Here is a 10,573-nt window from a genome sequence, read left to right as displayed (position 1 = left end):
TGTGCCTGTCTTAGGTGCCAGAGTCAGACTTTATCCTTACCCATCATTGGGAGTCAAAGAGCTATTGGCATGCTTTGATCCCTGTCTTAGGTTGGTATAAAGTCCACCCTGTACTTACCCATCTTTGACTACCAGCCCTGTAATTGGGAGAGCCAAATCAGCGGATCAGAGCCTTGGCCCATGGCCATAAGGGCTTGCCGTACCACTAAAGCTTGCCGTCTTTGATGACTCCTTAGAGACAACCGATATCTGAGCAGCAATAATAACAGCAAGAACAACAATCCCATCATAGCAAAACTTCCCATCCATTGTTTACCACGTTGTAATGCTGACTGTAAGAAACTAATGGCTTCTGGCATACCCAGGACCTTGACCTGAGTACTATTTATCACGAATAAAGAATTTCTTAATAGGGTAGTCAAATTAGTAAACTTAAACTCTTCAGTCCATGTCCCATTAAGCATGCTTCCAAGCTGTTTGGACAGATTTTCAGCAGCAGTAATATTAGAATAGGGTATAGGGGTAACACATAGTGCTTGGGTGTGCACTAGACAGCCCATCTGTGAGGTAACAGTTAACATGTCCACTTGTTCTTGTAGCAAGTCCACTCTTTGGTTTAGAATCAGGATTCCCATGGAGAGATGTGCATTGATGTTTTCCTGGGCTGTCAATGCTGTGGCAGTGGCTCATGACAGGTTCTTGAGTGCGTGAGCAGTAAGAATAGCAGTTCCTAGGGCAAGTCCAGCAGCAGTGGCAGCAGCCGCAGCGGCCGCTGCAGCAACAGTGATGGCTATAATAGCTGAGATACCAAAATCTCTTTTTGCTCTCATGGGTAAGAAATTCCACTCACTATGATTAAAGGTCACTGGGACTGGAATAAATTTAGGAATCCTGGCAATCACAGTCAGAGGAAATAATGAAGCATCCCAACAACTAGATACATAACACTCTTGGTTAGCACAGTTAAGGACCTCAGTATCATTATCATTGTTATTAGTAATGTTAATATTAAACTTAGAACTGTTAGAATGAACACAAACGGAGACATGACACATACGGGAGTAGGGGGAAAGATTGATAAAAGGAAGAGTAATTGACCATGCACCCTGTATAACTATAAGCAGGGGTATCAACTCCCTTTATATAGACTTGCATTATACTGCACTTTTGTGAAGAGATAGAAAGACTGCCTCCCTGTATCATACTAAGTGGACTAATGTCCATACAAGCAGATGCACTACAAAGAGACCACATGGAAAGAGGAGAATAGTCATTGGTAGCAAAATCAGTATCTATAGTGGCATATGTATATGATGCATTTGCATTTTTCAATATTTCATTAACAGTTTCCCAATCTATGGCAAATGGCCCAAAGGAAAATTAAGGAGTCGCCTTATAAGCCATAACATCCCCTTGACACCTATCCCATTTAATAGATCCAACATTGCCATAAGAAATTGGTGTACAAGTGGGACCCCATCTAAGCTGTTGTGTATAATTTACACTACCAATGGCCTTGGTTATATTTAAAGCAAGGCCATAGTATTCCTTTCCTTGATAATACCCATAAGAAAGATTCCAATTGGAAGCAAGCTGCACACAGGGCAAGATACCATTGGCGGTTTTTAAGGTGGCTAACCAGAGGAAGCAAAGACTACCTCTTAACTTGAAGTTTAGACTAGTATTAAGTGACTTTACAGTGGAATCAGCTGGTAGGTAAGGGATACCTAGAAGTTCTGTACTAGGAAATAATTGGGGGGAAATTTGTGCATCATGAGTAATAGGCAAGGGAATAGGCCATGTGGATAGCAGTCCCCAGAATGTATCCCCAAAAGTTTTAGGAAGAGTTAACAACAGCAGGCTTACCATCATCACCATCATTTTGTGTTTCGGTGCCATTTTCTTTCTCATGGATAGTTCTTACCAAGCGCTCCGGAACCCAGACAGGTTGTTGTTGGTCCTGAGGAAAAACACAAACAGATCCTCGCCCCCAAATTAATACTGGGTCAGGTCCTTTCAAGGATCCAGTCAAGATGTCTTTCCACATTGCTTGTGGATGGCCACCAGACTTTCCACTAAAATGTCTATCAGCCGCAGTATGGCCCATAGCATCCAAATTTTAAAAATTGAGGGTGAATAAAGCAAGGTTAAGTCTGTTCTTGGGAGGGGCTAATGCCCCTATTCCCCCTGGTAACACCTTGTAAATTTTTGCCTAGTCCTTCTCCAATCTTCTGGCACTAGATTTAGTCCCGATACTGATTTCAACATACTAATTGTAAATGGGGCCTGTGGACCATACGTAGCCACTGCTTCCTTAAAATTTTTTACTGTTTTGAAATCCAGAAGTTGGTGGAATCTTTGTCTATTTTGGTCCTCTAGCACAGGGAAGAATTGTGGGACTGCTGAGGTTTCTTTAATGGGGGTTTCTTCTCCCTGCGGTGAAAAACCTATCTGATTTATAGCATGAGCTAACTCCTCCCAAGGGTACTTTGGAGGATATAGGGGGCAGGCTGCTTGGTGGGGAGCTGCTGCCTCCAGGAAGGGATTAGTGTTCCTTCCTGACATAACTGATGGGGGCTACTGTGTCCCTGATACTCTTTCTAATTCCTCCCTGGTAAGCCCCTCCTCCTCTTCTTCCTCTTTATGAGAAGTTATACTTAGTTGTTCCTTTATCTCTTCCAGACACATATTTCCTTCTTCTACTAAAGTTTTTATTCTGCCTTGCTCAGATGTGAGACATTCCTTAAAGAGCTGCCACATGGGAAAAGTACCTCTAGGTAATGGGGATTGCTTTTCTGCTTTATAAGATCCTCTTTATGATGTTCCCATTGTGGAATATTTAGGACTCCCTCTTCCAAAAACCAAGGAATAACCTTGGCCAGCGTGGTTACATATGCTGTTACAGTAGATCATTTTACGGCAGTCCCATTAGCCTTAAGTACATCTTGTATGATTCTTATCATTTGATTCTTTGACACTTGTGACCCCATTCTGGAGTTATGTGACCCCTCCACCGGGGTTATGTGACCACTCCGCTGGGGTTATGTGACCCCTTCGCCCGGGTTATGTGGCCTCCCCCTTATAGACTCTGGCCAGAGATTTCCGGGAGGCTATCCTACAGTTTTCCTATAGCTTACCTTGAGTTACTTAGTTTTCCTATAGCTTACCTTAAGTTGCTTACCTGGGAGCACACAGAAGGAGAAAGAAGTTCCCCATACGGGCCACCACTTGTTCCATCCAGTGGAACTGGCACGGAGAAAGGAGAAACCACTAATCTTTAGTTGACGAGATTTATTGCGTCCTCCCTGTTTCTCTGTCTCCTTTATTCTCTCCCTATCTTCCTTCTTCTTCTCTCTCCCTCTGTCCTCCCCTAGGCTCCTAGCTTATCAGCCAATTATAGCAAAGCTTTCTCTCATGCAGGAGAGCATGCAGAGGAATGCCAGCATCACACTATATAAATCACGAGCTGTCCACATGCGGCATGATATTAGATAGCCAATCCTTGAGCCTAGCATTAACACATCATAAGTCTCCAAGGAACTAGTAACAGCAAGCAGCCTTTTTGGGTACTTCCTTATTTTGGTAGCCAGTGCCCTGTGGCTCACTGCCAGGCGCCATCTTGTCCAAGACGGCCCTCAACACCAAGGCCCAATCTGGTTACTGGCTTTGTAGGCTGAGTGTTCCTAGGAGAGGATCATGGGAATAAAGGCAGGGACACTGAATCTGAAAGGCAATACCCATGTGCCATAGAAATGCAGAAAGCTCCATGAGCCATTGTAACTCCTGAGACACAAGCCCTTGGCCTACAGCCCTGAGTCATGCCATGTAGCACGAGGGCAGTGTGGAAGGTGAGGCCAGGGTGGCATGACATGGAGTAACCCCAGCCTGCCTCCATGTCCAGTGCAGCCCCTGACAACTGTCACTCTCAGGTATTAACACCCTACACCAAGATGTGGCTACCTCTCCCTGTGGAGGTGCGACATTCTACCTTGAGCGTGTGTGCCTTCCTTAACCCCCATGCATTTCTCAATTGAGATGCCTCATTCTCCCATGAATATGTGTGTACATAAATCTCCATCTATGGCTTTCAGTGGCATCCTGAGATTCTATTCTCTCATGAATGCCAAGAATCTCACTGTAGCCAGGCACTGTGCCACATGCCTGTAATCCCAGGGGCTCAGGAGACTGAGGCAGGAGGATTGCACTTCCAAAGCCAGTCTGAGCAACAGTGGGACCCAACAAAATGCAATGAGAACCTGTCTCTATATAAAATACCAAATAATGCTGGAACTGTGGTTCAGTTGTCTACTGCCCCTGAGTTCCATCTCTGAGTACAAGAAACAAAAAGAACTCCACTGGTCCTGAGGCAATCTCTTGGGAATGTCTCAGAGTACTGTGAAATCTGGTGTCCCTCAGGGGAACTTTGGAGGCATTGACCTTGGTACATTTACCCAAATACTTTTTTTACCTTGACCCTGACAGATTCTGTGAGCTCCTGCACACATACCCTCTCCTCTACTTCCTGCATTTACTGAGGAGGGTGTGTCCAGCCTGCAGAGCTGCACTCTCCTAGCAGGGTCTTCCCATATTCCACAGCCCAGAGCAGCCTCAGAAGGTCTCTCCAGGCAGACACTTTCTCCCTGGGAGCCAGCTGTGTCCCCAGGGGAGCCAAATTGTTTATCAAGTGTGCATCTGCGAAGGTGACACAGATGACTCTGCAGGTAGAGGAGGACCCAAGTGGACTTTAGCATCAGCTCCATTTCATGGAGAAGATGGTGGTTTTATAAAGTCATCAAACTGAGTCTGACCTCGGCATTGGGGCGAAGCTGCCCCCATATCTCCAGCATCAGTGCCTGCAGGTGTCCCTGCCTGACCTCAAGAGGAACAGAGACCCTTCTCCTTCTGAGATGGTTTTCAATGGACAAGCTTTTCCATATCCTCAGGTGATAACTAGTCTACTCACTTGGTGTCAGAGGCACAAGTCACTTCTAAGCACTTAATTGGATTAGCAAGGTTTGGGTTGGCCAATGCATTGCTTGGAGAGGTTGGGGGTGTCCTTTCTCCAGTTACAATTTGAAAACACCTTAAGCGTAGAAGCACATTTAATTATCCAGGATTGTTCAGAGCTTTCAGAGAATTCCAGGCGATAATACAAATTCCAGGCAGAGCAGTGGGGAGGCTGTGAAGGGAGTACACTTGGATTACATCTCCCAAAACCAGGAAAAGAGGAGCTCTGGAAATAAGTGTATGCTTTTCTGAGTATGTGTGTGCATATGTGTGTGGGTCTGTGTGTTTTTTATGTATTTTCAGTAAAAGGTCTAGCATGCTTGCAAGATCGCTAAAGTATTAAAATTTCATTGATCAAAACAAATTTCATGGAAAGCAACCATTTTTATTCTTTCTCAAATAACTAAATTGTCTTGACTCTTTCTTGACAGATATTCATGATGGTATTTCATTGAAATGAAGTAGCTTGGAAAAGTCTCTACCTCTCTTTGGAAGATAATTGAAAGGAGTCATGGACCAGGAGTTGCATTAAGTTTTCTGTGATGTTTGAGACCACTGGGCATGAAGTACTCAGGCGGCTTCATGTTGATCGAGCTCTGTGGCCACACCCCAGTGCTTTGAGAAACCCAAATCTCTACATCTGGAATCACAGAGATCTAGAAAGAAAGGGACACCAGCAGGAAAGTCCTGGAACAGTGCTGGAATGACCGCTGGTCAGGGGCAGGGTTAGACCACCTGGCAGGGTAGAAAGCACTGGTGTAATTCCCACCTGCCACAAGGCACTTAGCAGCACTGCAGGGTTTGGCCAGCTGAGGGCCCCCATGGACTCCCCAGGGGAGGCCGAAGCCAGAAGCACACCTTGCTCCTGCCCTGGAACTCAGAAGCCCCACCTGAATCTCGTGGGCAACCAGGAGCAGCAGGTTGAGCCTCAGGCTATCCCTCAACCAGGGGTCATTGTTGACCTTTCCATACAAGGAAGTGTCATTAGGACCTCTGCCAGAAAAGAAATAGTCTTTTTAACATAAGCTGGACTTCAAATCATGCATAACAAATATATTTCTCCTAAGAAATTGAAGCATATCAATTTATGTCTCTCATTAAGTAAAATGGCAGAAAAGAATCTTTCAGACCTCATAAACAACATTCATGAACACCAAGAGCTATTTAGATCAAATTGCAAATCATACTGTTGATTTTAAACTTGTTGATTTTAAATCTGTATGAAACAGAATTGGCTCAAAATTTTTGACAGAGTGATCAGTGAAGCAGGCTGGATCTAGGACGCATGATGATCAAATCAGCTACCCTGGGTAGAGTCATGGGATGCACAGGTGTGAGTCTTTGATTAACAGGAAATTCCCCCTTTGGGATATGGTTAAGTACATTAGCTGAAGAGGTAGAGCATGTGACTTTGGGGCAGTAAAAATATCCAGGGCAGGGACCCTCCCTCACTGACCTTTCCCTGGCATCCTGCAGGCTGCATCTCCTCCTGTGCTGTGTGTCTTGCAGCCACCTGTCTGACAGTCTGCTGACAGAAAAGAGCAGGACAGCAGGATCTCTGGTTGGTTTCCTTTGCATGATATTCTTCAGATTATTGCTGGAATTATTCACAGAGTGAAGAGAACAAAATGCCAGAGAGTTAAGTGCTCGGCTAAGGGCTGTGTCCTTTTATTTAACTTGTAACTATTCTTTTTTTATTTTTTATTGGTTTGTTTCAGTTACACATGACAGTAGAATGTATTCTGATATATTCATACAAGCATGGAATTTATTTTACTGTAATTGATTTCATTTTAAATTGTGTTTCTACTGAGAAGGATAAAATAAATTGTTCTATATTTAAATCACTTAAAAACTATTAAAATGTGAGGTCATATTTACTCCTGCATTCTGATTCTGTGGGCAGGTAGTGAATGGGTGTGAAAACTGGAGATTTTTATCATTCATATTCAAATAATAGTGATGAACCCATCTAAATAGAGGAAGTTAATGCCATTCACTGTGATATTTCCACACATGCACATGTGAGCCCTGGGTCATGTGCACCCACCCTTCTGTGATACGTTTCCCCCTCCCCTCTGTCCTTCATTCCCATCCCCTTCCCTGCCCCTTGAAATCCCTCTTCAACATTTTGGTCATCTTCCTCTCTTAGTTTCCACACTGAAACTGCTGTTTTCTCACTCTAGCGAAAGATGTTCTTTGATTCCACCCTTAATTTATTTGAAAATGATAGGATTTCACTGTTCTCTGTAACTGAATATCTATCATGTCTTTGTTCTCTTTTCCTATGTCATGTTTTGGTGGAGAATCCTACTTCCACATAGAATGCACTTGCAATGATGTCCTTATTTTCATTTCTGTGGAAGCTTTCAAGAAGCCTTGCTATAGGACGCTTTTCAAAGTTTGGTGTAACTCAGTGGTGAACCCATCCAGTCCTTAGCTTTTCTCTTCTGGCACAATCATTAGCACTGACCAAATTGTGTATTTGGTAATTCTGTAGTGTCTGGAATATTTTTCAAGGTTTATTCTGGTAGGTTATACGTGTGGAAAAATCCTTCCATTTCTATTAGAATTTCCAGTTCATGGTCACAGGTTTTGTTAAAGAAAAGAAAAGATGGTAATCATGCTCTGAATTTCTCTGGTATCAGTAGAAAACTCCTTTTATCTTTAATTGTATATATTATGATAACCTCCCTTCATCTTTTGTTTCTTTTTGTGGTTGTAGTTATTGAAGCTACAACTCTCTCTTTTTTTTTATATTGGCTATTTTAATTACACAAATTATGCATTCATTTCAACATGATTTTGAAAGCAAGGAATGTCATTAGTTCTAGCTCAGACTCAGTAGTTGCCCTTCTCCTCCTTCCCTCCCATACCCAGTTGCCTTCCAACTGTTCTACTGATCTAATCAATGATCATGGACTTAATCAATAGCCACTTGTGAGGAAAGCCCAAAGAGATCCATTTTTTCTGTGTTCATGAATATATTTTCTCTGTTACTCAGGAAATCCTAGTCTCAGTATTGGAGGAAGGACTTGACTCCAAGAACATGAGGCAGTGAGCAGGTGGTTCCTCACAGCCTTCAACCCAGAGGCTCATTAAAATCCAGTATGAGAAGCACCAGCATCAACATCAAGCAGAAGGGAGATGTGAAGACCAGGATGCCACCACCAGAGGAGGAGGACCCCAGGGTCAGTGGAGATTTGTGCAAATGGAAAGCTAGGTGGTGACATGGGTCAGAGTCTCAGTTAGATAATCAAAGGTTCTGCCTCTACTTCTCAATTGTCCCTTCCCAACCCATGAGACCCTGCCTGGGACCTCCTCACAGGTAGATTAGGCCACTCCATTTATGTGAGGAGACACTTTGTCTAACAATATGGGATCTATTCATCCTTTTTTGAAATCTAGCTTGGTGTCCTCAAACTCGGATCCCTCAATGCTTCCTTCTAGTGCCTCGATATAACATGTGATTACAGAAAACCTTCTAGGTTCTTCAGAGCTCAGGAATTCTTGGTTCAGAGGACTGTGTCCTATCTTGAAACAATACTAAACTGAGACACGAAAACGTATCTTAATCTTGACACTGCAGAACTGACTGTGGTGTTGTTGATTCTTGAAAGCTTGACCTTTTCAACCACAGGTGAAGTGTAAGTAATGTGGGGCCTTTGGACATGCTAAAAGGAGCAGAATGTGACCATGAAGTGCTGTTGGTCACTGACCCCACAACCTTTGGGCCCAAAGAAGGAGAAGGAGATCCAGGCACAAAGGAAGTCTGAGAATCTCAGGAGGCTTTAACCAGCCTGAGAGACAGAATGACCACAAAAACATGAGTCATGGTGAAGGTGGGGTCCACCTCTTGGGCACTGAACTCAATGGAATGGTTTCTCTCCTTCTCTATGTGGTGATTGTAGCCATTGCCTTGCAATGACAGGAAAATGGAGAGAAATACACCAGGACCCCTCCTCACAAGACACATCCTGAGTTCATTGTCCAGTGCATCCAAGAAGAGGCAGTATGCAGGCACCTCTAGGTACATGACCGTGACAGGCACAAAGTAAATGAAGTCCATGTGAATCAGTGTAATGGAAAATGAGAAGGCTTGCCTGGGGTTAGGGACAGGGTCTGATATGATGGAAAGCACAGACCTAGAAAAGGTCACAGTGTATCACAACAAACCCTAAGGGAACTGGGACCTAAAACTTTTTTCCTCCCCTGGATTTATTCAAATATCATGGTTTGATTGGCAGGCAAGAAGAGCAGCAGAGGAAGGCTTTACTCAGGAAATGACATAGAAGACCTCAGGGGTTTCAGGAACTAAGGAAACACGGACAGAATCCTGTGTCAATCTGAGTGAGAGTCTCCACCCAGTCTCCACCTGATTTGCTCCTCTTCCGTGTCCTTTCTGCCTGAGCGATCTGTGATAATTCAGAGTGGCCAACGTGATTCAGGCATGTGTGGTTTTCAGGCGTGATTCAGGCATGTGGATTCCTTTTATGCTTTCATGATTTTGTCCAGTGGGGCAGGTGGGAAGAGTTTAACTAAATGCCTTCACAAGATGGAATGTACAATGCAGGAGTACTCATAATCCAAGTGGACGAACACTCTGAGCTTCCCTATGAAAACTCCTCAGCCATCACACTGGCTTTAAAGTAGCATTACCCAGACTCATTGCATGTAAAAATGCATGATATAGTATTTTATATTTAAGTTAATAAGACCCAATATCAAGAATGTGATATTTTCCAGTATGGCATGAAGCATGTCAAGTAGATATTGTAACTGGTCTTCTGCTCATCACCAATGAGGTGGAACACCCATTGTATTTAAAGGTGCTAATAAATTGTTTACTGCAATTCTTCATATTCTCTAGTGCATTTTCTATTTAGGTGGTTTTTAATTTCACTTGACATAAAACAATGTTAATTTAATTGTTCTGTGTTTGTCTTCTCCTCCAGCATCCCACCAGACTCTGCTGATGCAAATACCCAGGAATATATCTGTACTAAGCCCAGTGTTCCTGAAACAACCAAGCTACCAAGAACACTGATGAAAAACCCATCTTCCGTACAACACATTCCTTATAAGTAATAAATTGGATTTCTACTCAGTTGGTGGACCCAAGAATCAACATGAACTGGCCATCACTGGCACCACCAAATTACCAATAAGGAACAGTGTCCAGAAGCCTGCCCTCCCTGTGAAGAGAGTAGAGGAAAAGCTAGAGGGTGTCACCTTTAGAGTTGCCCAGTGTGCCTCCAAATGGCAGTGTACAGGCCAGCTGCTCAACACCAGTTAGCATCCTGGTGTCCGATGGGAGAAAACAGCCCTGCCAGCAGCCTACAGCATGGAGAGAAGGCCAGGACCTGAAACTCAGCATCAAGGGCCACAGTCGAGAGACATGCCCAGGATCCTGTCAAGACTGGCCAGATTGCCCCAAAGAAATTTAGAATCGGCCCCAGGTGACTCCATGTTGGAGCACTGGCAGTCCAGGCAGGCAGGTTTACACACCTCTGCAATCTCTGCCAGATACAGGTGGACTGGGAACCAAAGTGTCACCCAAAGTGAC

The 10,573-nt window shown here is 43.9% G+C and overlaps 1 long non-coding RNA gene across 1 annotated transcript; it reads left to right on the top strand.

Annotated features, from left to right (window-relative positions):
• Positions 1-6,451: 6,451 nt before the first annotated feature.
• LOC124983664 (uncharacterized) lies at positions 6,452-9,481 on the top strand. Its single transcript, XR_007108477.1, has 3 exons — positions 6,452-6,568; positions 8,012-8,198; positions 9,255-9,481. It is a non-coding gene; the product is annotated as an uncharacterized LOC124983664 (long non-coding RNA).
• Positions 9,482-10,573: the final 1,092 nt, after the last annotated feature.

This window comes from Sciurus carolinensis, chromosome 4, assembly GCF_902686445.1.
Source record: "Sciurus carolinensis chromosome 4, mSciCar1.2, whole genome shotgun sequence".
Lineage (NCBI taxonomy): Eukaryota > Metazoa > Chordata > Mammalia > Rodentia > Sciuridae > Sciurus > Sciurus carolinensis.
Note: the sequence above shows the minus strand (reverse complement) of the source record. Positions and strands in the feature narration are given on the sequence as shown.